Below are 18,193 nucleotides of genomic sequence, written 5' to 3'. Positions count from 1 at the left end.
TGTCTGTGTCCGATCTCCTACCCATCCTGATTAATGGCAGGACTGCCTTTTCCTTTTTTCAGTCTTACTGATATTCATTCTTGCAATCCCAGACAGGTTTTTACACTTTCAAAATAGGGCTTAGCTCACAAACATTATTTAGGTCACATACATTATTGGTTAATGTTGCAGAATTATACACTCTTGAATTGGAGGCTTGGCATGTCTCCTTACTGGTAGTGTAACTTTGGACAAGATATCTAATCACGTTAGTTTCAGTCTTCATATCATGAAAAAGGAAGTACTACTGCTACTACTACTACAACCTGTCTTGTAGGACTATTGAGAAAATTAAATATGATTATTTTTATAAAGCACTTATCAAAATGTCTGGCATGATGCAATTGCTCAGAAAGCAATAGCAACTAAAAGGGTATGCTTAATATAGGTTTTTCCTGAATGAATTGATGGAAACAACTAATAAAAAGAACATGATTAGTAAAACGGTATATGTGTCTACAAAAGAGAATTGAAGGATGTTGGACTGTGTGGAAGTTGCTAATGAATATTTTATGAATTGGCAGTTTGGTTTTTGTTAAATAATTGCAGATATTTACAGAGGAAAGAGGAGCACAATTCATAGATTTAGATGATCTTACAGGCAGAATTCCCTCATTAGCCTAACATAGGAAAGCTGAAGAGATCAGTGAGAAATAGACCCTGGTATTGCAGTCTAGTGGGCTGTAGTTCCTATTAAAAAAAAAGGACACACCCTTTTCCAGAATGTTCTCTGGAAGAAGAGTGAGAGTCTATTTTCATGGCTCTGGATATAACTTAATGAACTTGAAGAGCACACACCCAACAAAGAGAAAAGAAATGTTTCAGAGAACAGATTAATAAATTGAGAGGCAGAGTTGTACAAGAAATGAATGCATCAAGGGGACAGGTATTAAAATGCTAATCACTGGGTTAGAAATGAGAGACACCTTAGAAGAGGAGGAATATCAATCCATCTTGAAAGGGAGGAGAAGCAAGAAACCAAGTAGGTGTGGACTCAGAGCAAAAGTAATGAAAGGCAGATGGGTTAGAATTAAGGGTGGTGAAACAGTTGGTGTAATGCATGATGTACTTTGGCTGCTCTACGGATGACAGTAGATCAGTCTGTTGTTTATATGTACAGTGGTCTGGGATGGTAGGAAACTGTGCACTCTGTGCTAGAAAAAAACATTATGAAGCCCAGCCAATAAAACAACTGAAAGGCCACCAAGCATGTTCTAGAAAACATCCTTTGTTGCAGTTAATACAAATCAGCTATTCTGGTTACCACTCCAACACATGACCATGGGGAGACAGTGGAAATCACTAGTGGCTTAAACATTGAAATCACTGAGAAAACAAAGGTGATGAATGCAAACACCAATCTGCTATCATCATGCAGCCAGACGGACACACAGTCTTGTAGACAACTGAATAAGCATAGAAAACATTAGAGAAGTTGTGGATAAAGGAGGGTGGATAAGTAAAATTTTAGATGTATTTGCTGCTTTTTGCAATAATTGAGCAAGTCATAGAAAAAATTCTTAAATAAAAAACTATGCCATTAATGTGTGCTATCTGGTCAACATCACCCTGGGCGCTGGTATTCAAAAAGTACTATTTTTAAAACTGACTAGGTCAATTTTTCTCAACAGTGAGTCATTGACTGAACCAAATTTAGCTAAATCCAAGCCACTGAACACCTGCTCTCATAATGCCTCTCTTATATGATTGTAGGGAAGGGCTGTGTTCTTGTTTTTAAGTCCAACCTCAGCATTTTTGTTTTATTTGGCTTTTTTTGTAAAGCTAAGAAGATGTGAAATTTCCATTTTGTTGTAACAAATTGTAATGACATCATAGTATTTTGAGCATTTTTCCTTTGTTACATCTGACTTAGATACTAACACAAGCATTATTTGCCTTGAGCAGCTATGAAAGAGCTGTTCAAAGCGTAGTTACAGATTTCTGAAAGTTTTCACCATTCTATTTTCAATTTATTTTCAGATCAGAACTGGGCAACGATTCCTTAGAGAGAGAGAGATATATAAAATATGTATATCATGGAAATAAATATATTTTCTCCAAGGGAAAAAGTATATATAAATGCATATGTTTGTGTATGTTTGGTATATACATATACAAAAGTTTAGAATAAATTTGAAAGAAATAAAATTCTTTAATTTAATATAAGACTTTCATTGGCAGAATTCAATGTCAAGCCAATTAAAATTATAATAGAAAATTTCCTGATCTGGGAAAAATCTTCTATTTTATTTTATTTCTGTCATTTTATTTCAATAAAGTTATATTTAACCTTCCAAAATAATTTCAAAGATTGTTGCATCTTATTGTGACCTACAAAGAGTTACAATTTTTAAAAAATTATTGTGTTTATAAAGTAAAATCACAAATATTTATTTAGATGTGAGACATTGGATTTAATTTTGCAAGTTTTGTAATTTAACAAGCAAAATGAGATATTCAAACCACTGCTCTCTTCAGATCATAAAAAAAAATCTGAAAAAGTTTTTCTTAGATTTGGGATAAAATTAAGTCATTTATACATCATGAGACAAAATAGATGGAACCAAAACAAAATTAAAGTGTAATAATATATGGAAGCAAATTTTTAGTTTGTTGACTCTACTATAATAAGCTTGCATGTCATTGGCTTATACTCAGGTTATATATGAACATTTTTCCTTCCACTATAATGTAGATAATAAAAAGAGATTGCTTCATGGACACTTAGCGGTTTCACGTCTATAATAATTAACTGTCAGGGGACGCCTTCAAGATGGTGGAGGAGTAAGACATGGAGATCACCTTCCTCTCCACAAAAACATCAGAAATACATCTACCTGTGGAACAACTCCTACAGAACACCTACTGAACGCTGGCAGAAGACCTCAGACCTCCCAAAAGGCAATAAACTCCCCACATACCAGGGTAGGGTAAAATAAAAAAGGAAAAACAGAGACAAAAGAATAGGGATGGGACCTGCACCTCAGCAAGGGAGCTGTGAAGAAGGAAAGGTTTCCACACACTAGGAAGCCCCTTCACTGGCGGAGATGGGGGGTGGGCATGCGGGGAAGCTTCGGAGCCACGGAGGAGAGCGCAGCCACAGGGGTGCGGAGGGCAAAGCGGAGAGATTCCCGCACAGAGGATCAGTGCCGACCAGCACTCACCAGCCTGAGAGGCTTGTCTGCTCACCCACTGGAACGGGCGGGGGCTGGGAGCTGAGGCTCGGCTTCGGTCGGATCCCAGGGAGAGGACTGGGGTTGGCGGTGTGAACACAGCCTGAAGGGGGCTAGTGCACCACAGCTAGCCGGGAGGGAGTCTGGGAAAAAGTCTGGACCTGCCTAAGAGGCAAGAGACCATTGTTTCGGGGTGCACGAGGGGAGGGGATTCAGAGCACCACCTAAACGAGCTCCAGAGATGGGCGCGAGCCATGGCTATCAGCCGCATGGACCCCAGAGATGGGCATGAAATGCTAAGGCTGCTGCTGCAGCCACCAAGAAGCCTGTGTGCAAGCACAGGTCACTATCCACACATCCCCTCCTGGGAGCCTGTGCAGCCCGCCACTACCAGGGTCCCGTGATCCAGGGACAACATCCCTGGGAGAAAACATGGCGTGCGTCAGGCTGTTGCAACGTCATGCCGGCCTCTGCCATCAGAGGCTCGCCCCACAGTCCGCACTCCTCCCTCTCCCGGCCTGAGTGAGCCAGAGCCCCCTAATCATCTGCTCCTTTAATCCCATCCTGTCTGCGCAGGGAACAGACACCATCAGGCGACCTACACGCAGAGGTGGGGCCAAATCCAAAGCTGAACCCCAGGAGCTGTGCAAACAAAGAAGAGAAAGGGAAATCTCTCCCAGCAGCCTCAGGAGCAGCAGATTAAATCTCCACAGTCAACTTGATGTACCCTGCAGCTGTGGAATACCTGAATAGACAGCGAATCATCCCAAAATTGAGGCAGTGGACTTTGGGAGCAACTGTAGAGTTGGGGTTCCCTTTCAGCATCTAATTTGTTTCTGGTTTTATGTTTATCTTAGTTTAGTATTTAGAGCTTATTATCATTGGTAGAATTGTTTACTGATTTGGTTGCTCTCTTCCTTATATTAAACATGATACCAACAGATGGAGAAATATACCATGTTCTTGGATTGAAAGAATCAATATTGTGAAAATGACTATACTACCCAAAGCAATCTACAGATTCAATGCAATCCCTATCAAGTTACCAATGGCATTTTTTTTTACAGAGCTAGAACAAAAAAATCTTTAAATTTGTATGGAGACACAAAAGACCCCAAATAGCCAAAGCAATCTTGAGGGAAAAAAATGGATCTGGAGGAATCAGACTCCCTGACTTCAGACTATACTACAAAGCTACAGTAATCAAGACAATATGGTACTGGCACAAAAACAGAAATATAGGTCAATGGAACAGGATAGAAATCCCAGAGATAAACCCACACACATATGGTCAACTAATCTATGACAAAGGAGGCAAGGATATACAATGGAGGAAAGTCAGTCTCTTCAATAAGTGGTGCTGGGAAAACTGGACAGCTACATGTAAAAGAATGAAATTAGAGCACTCCCTAACACCATACACAAAAATAAACTTAAAATGGATTAGAGACCTAAATGTAAGGCCAGACACTATAAAACTCTTAGAGGAAAACATAGGCAGAACACTCTATGACATAAATCACAGCAAGATCCTTTTTGACCCACCTCCTAGAGAAATGGAAATAAAAACAAAAATAAACAAATGGGACCTAATGAAACTTCAAAGCTTTTGCACAGCAAAGGAAACCATTAACAAGATGAAAAGACAACCTTCAGAATGGGAGAAAATATCTGCAAACCAAGCAACTGACAAAGGATTAGTCTCCAAAATATACAAGCAGCTCATGCAGCTCAATATCAAAAAAACAAACAACCCAATCCAAAAATGGGCAGAAGACCTAAATAGACATTTCTCCAAAGATATACAGATTGTCAACCAACACATGAAAGGATGCTCAACATCGCTAATTATTAGAGAAATGCAAATCAAAACTACAATGAATTATTATCTCACACGGGTCAGAATGGCCATCATCAAAAAAATCTACAAATGATAAATGCTGGAGAGGGTGTGGAGAAAAGGGAACACTCTTGCACTGTTGGTGTAAATGTAAATTGATACAGCCAGTATGGAGAACAGTAGGGAGGTTCCTCAGAAAACTAAAAATAGAACTACCATAAAACCCAGCAATCCCACTACTGGGCATATACCCAGAGAAAACCATAATTCAAAAAGAGTTAGGTACCACAATGTTCATTGCAGCTCTATTTACAATAACCAGGACATGGAAGCAACCTAAGTGTCCATCAACAGATGAATGGATAAAGAAGATGTGGCACCTATATACTATGCAATATTACCCAGCCATAAAAATAAACGAAACTGAATTATTTGTATTGAGGTGGATGGACCTAGAAACTGTCATACAGAGTGAAGTAAGTCAGAAAGAGAAAAACAAATACCATATGCTAACACATATATGTGGAATCTAAAAAAAAAATAACAAGGTTCTTAAGAACCTAGGGGCAGGACAGGAGTATAGACGCAGACATAGAGAATGGACTTGAGGGCACAGGGATGGGGAAGGGTACGCTGGGACGAAGTGAAAGAGTGGCATGGACATATATACACCACCAAATGTAAAATAGATAGCTAGTGGGAAGCAGCCGCATAGAACAGGGAGATCAGCTTGGTGCTTTGTGTCCACCTAGAGCGGTGGGATAGGGAAGGTGGGAGGGAGGCGCAAGAGGGAGGAGATATGGGGATATATAGCTGATTCACTTGGTTATACAGCAGAAACTAACACACCATTGTAAAGCAACTATACTCCAATAAAGATGTTAAAAAAAATTAACTGTCATTTAATTTTGTCTATATTCAATAAAATGAAGATAAAAAATAATGGGACAGGGCTTCCCTGGTGGCGCAGTGGTTGAGAGTCTGCCTGCCAATGCAGGGGACACGGGTTCGAGCCCTGGTCTGGGAAGATCCCACATGCTACGGAGCAACTAGGCCCGTGAGCCACAATTACTGAGCCTGCGCATCTGGAGCTTGTGCTCCGCAACAAGAGAGGCCGCGATAGTGAGAGGACCGCACACCGCGATGAAGAGTGGCCCCCACTTGCCGTAACTAGAGAAAGCCCTCGCACAGAAACGAAGACCCAACACAGCCATAAATAAATAAATAAATAAATAAATAAATAAATAAATAAATAAATAAATAAATGGATCATCACATTAAAAAATAATAATAATAATGGAACAGGACAAAATCCTAAGAAGGCAGTTAAAAATTAGAATTAAAAAAAACTTTCATATAAAAAGTTAATGCAGAATTATTTTAATATAAAATATAAATGTAAGCAGGAGAGAAGAATGAAAATCTAGTCCATAGCCTATTTTTTTTAATCCTTGTGAAATATAAATTCAACTCTACATCTTTCATGCTCTGAAACATTATTTTTGCAGCTTCAACATTTATGTCTACATCTTTTCTTGAATCTAAAAGTGATCATTCACATTTCCTAGAGTGCACTGAGAATAAATATTGATAACCAGGAGTTAATCCATACAGGAAGAAAGTGAGAGTACAATAATTAATTAAGTTCCTCAATATGTTCTAGCAAGTGACGGAAATGGAATTCAAGCCCAGGTTTCTCTGACTCTAAAGGTTTTCTTCCCAGTCTGTAGTTCCCAACATTTTTAGCATATGGGTCTCTATTTAATCATTTAAAAATTTCAGAAACCAGTATATTTTAGAGACCAAGTGGTTGGCAGTGGCATCTGATTCTCTGGATTTGAACCTCACCTCTTCCAGTCAATAGCTGCATGGCCTTAAGTAAATGATTTACACTCCCTACGACTCAGATTTCTAATCTCAAAAAAAGAGGATAATAATATCCTCAAAATATTTTATGTATAGGAACTAAGTATGATAATCATACTACAATGATTGGGAGTCCAGACTTAATGGATGTGAACCACTACACTACACATGCTATGTCTTAATAGAGTTCTTTAACTTTGTATTTTCACAGCAGGTGAAAATTATCTCTCTTTTTTGTTGCTATAATAAGAAATGTTTTTCTAGTTAAAATTTTTTCTTCATTGGCACTTTGCCCCGAGTAGTCTCCTGACAGAAGTTATTTCTATGATTTGTCAGAGTTAATTTTACCCAACATGGCTTTTTCCTCCTAACATATTACCAAACTTCTCTTCATAGTGAATGATCTTATTTTCTGCAGTTTACATCAGGCATGGGAACAGGGACCAGCTTCCATCTTTGAGTAGAGATAAAAAATTATTATGGTGTATATACTGACTGCTAGAAAACTCCCTGTTAACTGGGTAATGTCTTGGGTTATATTATTTTGCAAAAGTTGAATATCTGTTCAAGTTCATACTGATCATAAGAGTGACATCTTTTCAGATACTGAGCTCCATTTAGTTAAACCATCATAGGGTCTACTTTCTGTTCAATCTCTCTGCATAACTCCCATTTTATTTGAAATTGCTTGCATACATCATTAAAGAAACACATTTATATTTATCTCTTAAGAGTAACAGTTCCAGAAGGAAAAGAACTCTTGAGTCTGCAATATTTCTCCATTTAAAGAAGAAATGATTCTTTTGCAATGACTGCTATAAACTATTCAGACTACTGAAGCTTAGAAAGCACGTTAGCACTGATAAGTGTTTATGAATGGAATGGTGAATCATAATTTCAACTGAAATCACCCTGTCCTTACCTATAAGAGACTTGCTTGTCTAATGTATCTGTGCTATAAGAATCTCTTTTTTATATTGAATTTTGCTTGTGTGTCTTGAACATACATGAAACAATTATTCTAAGATACACCTCTGAAATATAACATGCAGAGAACTATATTAGTACACCCATGAAATTTGAAAGAAACATATGGTTCAGAAATTAGTTATGAGAATTATTCATCTTTATCACCAACATTTAGAGACCAGCCTTTTCTATTAATGCTGTAATAGAAATTGTATACACATTTTAATAACTGACAGTTTAAGAATATGCCCCCCTTAAATTCTTTTTGAAACAGTAATATCAAAATTATAAAACACTAAACATTATCATGAAAGCGAAAAACATTCTGTTTCATTTTTCTCTTAATATGCTTGCATTTTACTTTTCAGTAAAACTGGACATAGTATACATAAGCAAATTAAAATAATGTGTTCACACATTTTCTTCTTTAAATGATCACAATTGTGCCATTTAATTTTGTTGCTTATTTTAGATTTTGTTGCTAGAAAGTATGGTATAGTATAGTACAGGAAAAAAATCAGTATTTGGAGAACTGAAGGAGTTGGGAGACCTACCTTCTATTTTTACTTCTATCACAGAGTCATAAATGTACTGAGGGAGCTCAACTTCCCCAAGCTGTTCATCTCTTGTTTGAAAATGAGAAATCTGGGCCAGATATTCTCTAAAAACCGTTTTTGCACTAACAGTATGAATTTAAACCACTGTCAAATTTTTACTCAGCAATGACTGAAATGAAAGGGACCTTTCCTCATATCAGGCATTGCTACTTGAAATTGATTTGGTTATGATTCGACATTATTAACAAGTAATAAAGTTCCCCCACTGAACTTCTGCATGTAATGTGACTATATCATTAAACATAACTAGATTAGAAACAAATTAGGTTAACTCTTGCCTGGTGAAAACCAAGTACAGTCTACTGTACTCAGCAGAATGATTGTTACAGCAGAAGGATTGTTACAGCAGAATGATGGTTGGTAATAATATGTGGCCAAACTGCTGGACTGTAGGGCCCTAAGTGGATGATATCATGGAGCTAGTCATGAGTGCCAGTAGGCTAGCCTCTAGGAGTTGGCTTTGGAAAAATCAATGAGGAGAAGGTGGTTTGGTTGGGACCTTGCCCAAATACTCTGATTTCTTTTGCTCTACTGACTCATCTCCAACTTCAGAGCAAGGAATGGAAAGTACCCCTAGAGAACTGGCAAGAGAAAGATTCTTGCTTCAAAATTGTCCCGTGATGTTACTATGATTGATCAAAATTTTCTAAGTCCTTTCAATCATGGGCAATCGTACAGTTGCTTTATGTCAACTTGCTTCTCTCTACGTCTCACATTTTTCATCAACAACCAAACATGCGTGGAATTGGGCATTCCAGGGGAGGAAAGATGAAGTTCTCACCTTACTGGTTCTAATCTAGTTGAGAAGATAATTGATAAACTACTTTGTAATCAGGAAATCTCACGTAAGACATTTAAGGCAAATCACCCATACACACAGAATGCCCATTTAACTGATTTGTTAATCACAACATTCTAATTTTCCACATACAATCAGTCTACATTTACTACAATTTGGTGTTCATACAGTGATAAGTTTGCCAGAAGGAGCTATTACTGGTTTACCAAAAAAAGAAGAAGCCATCTTAAATTTAGTTTTGATGAAATGTCCTCAGTAAATTTGCATTTTAATGGAATTTTTGTATAGAAACTAATGGAGTTGATTCTATTGTTCAACAAATATTCATTGAGTAGAGAGCATATATTATATACTAGACATTAGGCTAAGAACTAAGTATCAAGCACAGTTCTCCCTTATGGGCATGGATATTTTAGCTGCCTCTCAACTTTACAGCCTGCTGGTTTTGAAGTCTAGTTGCCCATGTTGATGGGACCCATAATTTCAATGCGTGAACTCAATCTCTTGAATGAAGCTAGTATCTTACTCACTAACCCCCTTGTGACTTTAAGGTCCTTTGGCAAATGATGGATGCCATAGCATAGATGAAATAAGTAGTATCTGGGTCCATCAGTGACCTTGATAAGAGCTCTTCAGAAAGTTCAGATTGTTGGGGCTGGTAGTGGAAAACAATGAGAGTAATATAATTTTTTTTGACAGCGCCCAGCACGGCTTGCGGCATCTTAGTTCCCCGACCAGGGACTGAACCCAGGTTGCTGCAGTGAAAGCACGGAGTCCTAACCACTGGACCGCCAGGGAATTCCCAAGAGTAACTAGAATTTTATGTGAGATGTGAAGGAAAAACTTAAATGATTGAAGAAATGGAGAAGAGGTATTCTGAGGGGGGCGGGGGGAGGATGGCAATACTGCATACACAAGTAATGTAGTACAAATGTACTGGGAATGTGAGGTACCTGGGATGATACATAGAAAAAGGGTCTAAATAGTGAGAAACACATCAGAGTTTCAGGATGGTGAGTTGTTTTTTTGTCCTTCCCTTCTCTTTTAAACATGGTATTAAGCAAAGAATTCAGCACAAAGAGGATTTATAATGTTAGATTCATTTCGATAAACTATGGCTCAGGTAAACCATAGCTTTTCTTAAGGAGCTGCACCAATATAATTCAGCATTGAGTGGCTATTTCTCAATTTATTCTATTTGTCGAATTGGTCAAAGTATAGAGAAATTGCAAAGCTCTAACATGTGGTTTTCTGATTCTTGGAAAGTCTTCAAAATTACTCTTGCAAAAATGAAATGATAAATTTGATGTACACTGACATATTTACATTTCTGATTTGTCTTATTTATTAAACTCCATAAATCATTAGAATCAGGTACTTAAAACCTGATGGGGATTTTAGGCAAATACTGTATTTTTTCAATGTTTCTGAGCTTTCAATCACCATGTTTAAAATTTATTATATCCAAGTATCTCAACACCCAACCTTATACTTGTTTCACTACTTGGTTTTCACAGTTATTTCACTTTAATTTTAATTAAGGAGTAATTCACGTTACTGTTAAATACTACTTTTAAAAAGTTTTGAATAGGTAAGATATTTATGAAGCTAAAATTATATATTTATATATAAACACATATATTTGTGTGTATGTGTATATACATGTGTGTATGTGCATGTGTATGTGTTTACTAGAAAAATTCTTTTTCCTTCCAATCCCTTACACCATCTTCCAAGTTCCCATTCCACAGTGCCCCTGCCACCGCCAACAAATAAACACTGTTGTTCCATTTTTATATCTTTCCAAATATTTTATACATGTACAAGTAAGTGGAAATACATATTAGCTTTCACCCCTTTTTTACTTAATAGGTTAGTATACTCATCACCCTTTCCTGTATCTTGCTTTTTTTTCACTCCAAACCTATATTGTGAAGATGTTTTCATGGAGAAAGGAGATTTATGGATATCTGTAGGCTCAAGGGCTGAAGGTCCAAAAAAACAGAAATAACCATCATGGTGTGGTTGTTATCTTATTGTAATTAAATAAGGACTTATTAAGATTTGATTACCTATTTCCAATTTAGTTTGAAACCTTTAGGTGTGATTCCATAATAAATCATCTATTTTTCAAGTTTACCTAAACAAGAAGTTAAAGCTTCCTCATATGATGTTCCTGAAGTCCATCAAACTATTGAAGACTGGATCATCTCAGAAGTTAAGAAGTCATCCAATTGGAATTTAATAAAGCCTCTAAATGGAATATTTTTCAAAGACAGACTCTCAGACATACTATAGGCATGCTGTGCAAGTTTTGGCCACTCAGGATTTCCTTGTCAGGGTGTTCTAAGGTGACTTTGAAAATAATGATCCATTAACACTGGAAAGGGGAAGCAGAAATTCCTGAATTCTAAACCATCTCTCAACTCTTGAGGCAAAAATCACTCCACATGCAGTTTTCTGAGTTCACATCTCTCTCCTCCTTCCACAGATGTGAAGGAAAGTGTATCTATATTCCAACTATAGCTTGACCAGATACTCACTTATTCATCCTGATATGTATGGTTCTCTCCAACCTTGTATGGTTCTTTTTAGCGCCTGTTTCTGAGTGACCCACAAACGATGCATTGTTCCCAGATATGTATGACCTTGGTTGCCTCCCAATTACTTTGAGTATACCCCCACCCTCATGCACAGCTTCAGCCTCATAGTTGGTCTGGGCTCACGAACCTTTACTTCAGTACTCCTCCAATGTGGCCAACTACTTTTACCCCAGCTTTCTAAATAGGATTCCGACAGATTCCATGGCAATAAAAGTAATGACGCCAGCTTTATAGGGTGGATCCTAATGCTTCCTGGAATATAAAGAGGTCTCATGGATATGATCTTCCTAGTCAAAAGACAGAAATAGTCCCTATATAATAAAAAGTAATTTGGACAATTAAGGTATATCCTGTTAAACAGAAATAGGGAAACACAAATTAATTCTGAAGAGTAGAAAACAGGAGAAAGAGAAAATATATCTTTTATATAGGAAAGTGACAATTTTATAAGATAAAACAAACATAGCTATAAGTAACATACTGTGGTATAAAATAATTCTTGCATAAAAGTCTGGAGGTTTATGCAACAAAAATAGTTTTGCCTCTGACTTGCTTTCTACCTGGACAAAAATTATATAATCTCTCTGTTCTCAGTAAAATAAAAGGGGAAGAGCTAGACTAGTTTACCTCCAAAGTCACTTTTAATATATAATTATAATAATTATTTTTCAGGTTATAGTCTCTGATTTAAGAATTGATGAAAGAATCGCAATTGCATTTTATTTTAGGATTAACTTTACAGAAAAAAATCTGTAGTTAATCATGAGAACTTCTATATTTTAAAAACAATAATGATAAATCCCATTTATTAAGTTTATTTTGTACCAGGTACTTGCTAAAATTTTACGCATATGGTCTCTTTTAATGCTCCTTATAACCTTGTATTAGTTTGCTAGCGCTGCCATAACAAAGACTGAAGGGCTTAAACAAGAGAAATTCATTTTCTCACAGTTCCGGAGGCTGGAAGTCCAAGACTAAGGTATTGGCAATATTGGTTCCTTCTGAGAGCCCTGAGGGAAGGATCTGTTCTAAGCTTCTTTCTGTAACTTGTAGATGGCCGCCTTCTCCCTGTGCTTCTTCTCATTAAATTCTCTCTGTATCTGTCTGTGTTCAAATTGCCTCTTACAAAAACACCAGTCATATTGTATTAGGGCCAACCTTAATAATCTTGTTTTAATTTAATTACCTCTGTAAAATCCCTGTCTCCAAATATTCTAAGGTACTGAGAATTAGGATTTCAACATATGAATTAGGTAAGGACACAATTCAGCCCATAGCAAACCTCATGAAATACTTTACTAGTATTTTCCCTATTTGAAAAATAAAGAAACTAAAAAATGAGATGATTTATCTTGGATCACATGGCCAGTAAAAAGATTAGAACCCAAGTCCATTTTATTTGTAGTCCCTACTCTTATTAGCTATTCTTGCTTTCAGATAATTACAGTTATAAGGAACTAAAAGCTTCACTGCCTATGACTATAGTCAAAGAAGCAAGTTATTTTAAGAGTTAAAACAGTCTTCTGTGGAACTCAAGTACATGTTAATTATCAGAGGAAAACGGAAAAAAAGAATACAATGCATGTTAACTTTCAAGAGATGGATATTTGGCCTTAAGCTACATAATTACTTATAAAATATGTTTAACTTTTTTCCCAATGATAAAAATAATGAATATCTATTGTAGTATTTGGATAATATTGAAACATACAAAGAAGAAAAGTTATAATCACAGACAATCCCATCCTTTAGAGCTAAATATTATTAATATTTTTCTTTCTTTCTAGCATTTTAAGTAAACATATACTGATACATTATACATAGTTTTAAACCTTTTTTTTAAACTAAAAGTAGTATATAATTAATCTTTCTTCTTCCATTTACCATTCTTTGGCATCATGACATTTTCCTATAACTTCGTACATTGAAATAATTTCCAATCTATAGAAAAGTTATAAAAATACTACAAAGTACTCTAGTTATTCACTAGATTTCTCAATTGTTAATATTTAACCATATTTGTCTTATTGTTGCTTTTCTGTGAGTGTGTATGTGTTTTCTGAGAACAAGGAAATTGAATGCTTATCCATAGTAAATTATGACAATTAAGAAACTAACATTGATACAGTACTATTATCTAATGTACAGATCATATTCAAATTTTGCATATTGCCCCAATAATGTCATTTATAGCAAAAATTGCAGAAGAAATTCCAGAAGAAACTCTGCTCTGGATTTCATCCAGGTTCATACATTCTGTTTAGTTCTCCCTAGCCTTTAATCCTTTAAACTTGAACAGCATTTTAGTCCATCTTTGTATTTCACAGCCTTGGCATTTTTAGAGTACAGGCTAGTTATCTTGTAGAATGCAACCCTCAGATTGGGTTTTATTATAAGGAATCCCTACAACTCAATAATAAAATACAAAATAATCTGATGAAAAATGGGCAAAAATATTAAAACAATGAGATACCACTACACACATATTAGAATGGCCAAAATCCAGAATGCTGATAATAACAAATTTTGAAAAGGATATGGAGCAACAGGAACTCTCATTCATTGTTGGTGGGAATGCAAAATGGAACAGCCACTTTGGAAGAGAGTTCGGCAGATTCTTACAAAACTAAACTTAATCTTATCATACGATCCAGAAATTGTGCTTCTTGATATTTAGGAGCAAAGGAATTGAAAACTATGACCACACAAAAACATGCATACAGATAAGTTTATAGCAGCTTTATTCATAATTGCTAAAATCTGGAAGCAACCAAAATGTCTTTTAGTAGGTGAATGGATAAGTAAACTGTGGTATATCCAGACAATGGAATACTATTCAGTGCTAAAAAAGTGAGCTATCAAGCCATGATAAGACATGGAGGAAACTTAAATGCCTGTTACTACGTTAAAGAAGCCAGTGTTAAAAGGCTACATCCTGCATTATTCCAATTATATGGAGACCTGGAAAAGACAAAACTATGGAGATAGTAAAAAGATCAGTGGTTGCCAGCGGTAAGAGTGGGGGAGTGATGAATAAGCCGAATATAGAAGAATTTTAGGGCAGTGAAAATATTCTGTATGATATTACAATAATGGATAGATGTCATTATAAATTTGTCCAAACCCATAGACTGTACAACATCAAGAGTGAACCCTAAGGTAAACTATGGACTTTGGGTAATTATGATGTGTCAATGTAGGTTCTTCCTCTGTAAAAAAAAAAAAAAAAAAAAAAAAAGTACCATTCTGGTGGTAATGTGCTGTGTGGTATGCATGTGTGGGTCTGGGATATATGGGAAATCTGTTTCTTTCTCTCAATTTTATTGTAAACCTAAAACTGTTCTAAAAATATTGTTTAGTTTTTAAAAATTCAGAGCTCAACCTTTCTTTAAAAAATGGGCAAAGGGCCTGAATAAATATTTTTTCAAAGAAATACAAATGGCCAATTGGTATACAAAAAGGTGCTGAGTATAACTAATCATCAGGGAAATGCAAATCAAAATCACAATAAGATATCACATCACATCTATTAGGATAGCTTTTATATGTGTGTGTGTGTGTGTTTGTGTGTGTGTACTGGATAGGTTGTGGAGAAACTGGAATCCCTGTGCATGGTTGGTGGGAGTGTAGATTGATGTAGTTGACACAGAAGACAGTATAGAGGCTCCTCAAAAGATTAAAAATAGAAATACTACATGATCCAACAATCCCACTTCTGGTTTTATATCCAAAAGTACTGAAATCAGAATCTCAAAGAGCTATCTGCATTCCCATGTTGCAGCATTATTTTTATTTTTTATTTTTTGGCATCACAATAGCCAAGATATGGAAACAACCCAAATGTCCATCAACAGATGAATGGATTAAGAAAAAGTGGTGTATATACATGCAATGAAATACTTAATAAGGAAGGAAATCCTACCATTTGTGACAACATGGATGGTCCTGGAAGACATTAAGGATCTGGAAGGCAGAAGTGAAGTGAAATAAGTCAGTCACCATAGATTGAGATGTTACACACATAAAGGTGAGAACTGAACCTATGTAAGGAGAAAGCTCTTGGAAGAGAAAAATAGGAAGAAAAAAATACAGGAGGCCAAGATAGATTCCTAGCCAGTACTCACATATGGTTGGCAGAAGAAAGAAAGGGAATAAATGAGGAAGTGAAGGGCCACAAGTGGAGTATTTGAAAACAAAAACAAAAAACAAAACACTATGGTATTTTCAGCTCTATTTTGGGAGAATTCTATACCCTAAATGTTAATCGGGGAGGTTGTCCACTATGTATATGCATATCAATTTCAAAATGCTAGTTTCTGTGTCAGTATGTATATCTGGCCAAATGTTTGAAATCTTGCATGAAAAGCAATTACAGAAAGTTCAGTAAAGAACTTTGACAGAAGAGAATTACATCAGACTAGTTCATCTTCAGAAATGCAATAGTGAATTGAAATATTTCATTAAAATTTTGATTTCTAAGTAAAAGTCTTCCCAGACTACTTGTTAAATATTAGATATCAAATTTGCTTTTGTTCTGAAACCTCTTTTATCAGGATTGACCTTTATGACCAAGGCACAAATGAGGTCTGTTGTCTGACTCAGTGGAAAAGCCTACACTAGTCTGGTTAAATTGCTTAAATAAGTTGACAAATCTGGACACCAATATCATTGGAGGAGCTACATATAATCTTGAAAGAGATGGAAGAAGGAAGGACAACCAGTATCAGAATTTGTTTAAATTAAAAAGCTTGCAACCACTCACTGATTCATTGAATGATGCTCTTTCAACCACAATAAATCATATACTGTCAACGCTGAACCCACCTCCCCCCCCCAAAAAAAGAAATAAGTCGGTCACAAGGACAAATACTACATGATTCCTCTTCTACGAAGACCTAAAATAGTCAAATGTATAGAAGCAAACAATAGAATGGTGATTATGAGGGGATGGGATGAGGAAGATACTTGTTGTTCAATGGGTATAAAGGTACAGTTATACAAGTCTAGTAAATTCCAAAGACCTGCAGTGCAACACACGGTTTGTAGTTAATGATAAGGTATTGTGTACTTAAAAATTTGTTAAAAGAGTAAATCTTATGTTAAGTTTTCTCACCACAAAAAAGTACACACACACACGTACACATACTCACAAACAGCAAAGGGCAAAAGGAAACTTCTGGAGGTGATTTCTATGTTTATTACCTTGATTGCGGTGATGGTAACATGAGTGTATATATGTGCAAAATCCTCAAATATATAAATTAATTTTGTGCAGATTATGTGTATACCAATTTTATCTCAATAAAGTTGGAAAAAAAGATGTAAATAGATGTTCGTAGTAACTTTTTTTGCAACTTTATTTTTAATAGCCAAAAACAGGAAACAGTTCACATATCTATCAACACATAAATGAATAAACAAATTTTGGTGCATCTATACAATGGGATGACACTCAGCAATAAAAAGGAATGAACTCTTCTTACATGCAATAACATGGATGTAACAGTTACACTGAGGGAGAGAAGCCTGAACCCTCCCACCCCTGTTACCAAATGTATACACTGTAAGATTTCATGTATATAAAATTCTAAAAAATGCAAACGAATCTATAACTACAGAAAGCAGAACATGGGTTGCCTGAGGACAAGAATGATAAGGGGAAAGAGAAGAGAAAGGGAGGGATTACAGAGGGCCACAAGGAGACTTCTGGAAGTAATGGATATGTGCATTATGCAGTGAGGGTGATGGTTTCATGAGTGAATACACATGTCAAAACTCATCACGATGTTCACTTTATTTTTTGGACATTTTATTTATTTATTTGTTTGCATATCTTCTTTTTTACTGGAGTATAGTTGATTTACAATGTTGTGTTAGTTTCAGGTGTACAGCAAAGTGATTCAGTTATACATATATATAAATATATGGGTTTTTTTTTCAGATTCTTCTCCCTTATAGCTTATTACAAATTATTGAATAGAGTTCCTTGTGTTACACAATAGTTCCTCAGTGGTTTATTTTATATATGGTGGTGTGTATATGTTAATCCCCAACTCCTAATTTATCCCCCCCTCCTTTCCCCTCTGGTGACCATAAAGTTTGTTTATTATATTTGTGGGTCTATTTCTGTTTTGTATATAAGTTCATTTGTATCAGTTTTTTTTTTTAGATTCTGCATATAAGCGATATCATATGACATTTGTCTTTGGCTTACTTCACTTACTATGATAATCTTTAGGTCCATCCATGTTGCTGCAAATAGCATTATTTCATTCTTTTATGGCTGA

This window comes from Balaenoptera borealis (genome assembly GCF_965194805.1).
Source record: "Balaenoptera borealis genome assembly, chromosome: 5".
Lineage (NCBI taxonomy): Eukaryota > Metazoa > Chordata > Mammalia > Artiodactyla > Balaenopteridae > Balaenoptera > Balaenoptera borealis.
This window is presented reverse-complemented; position numbering follows the sequence as displayed.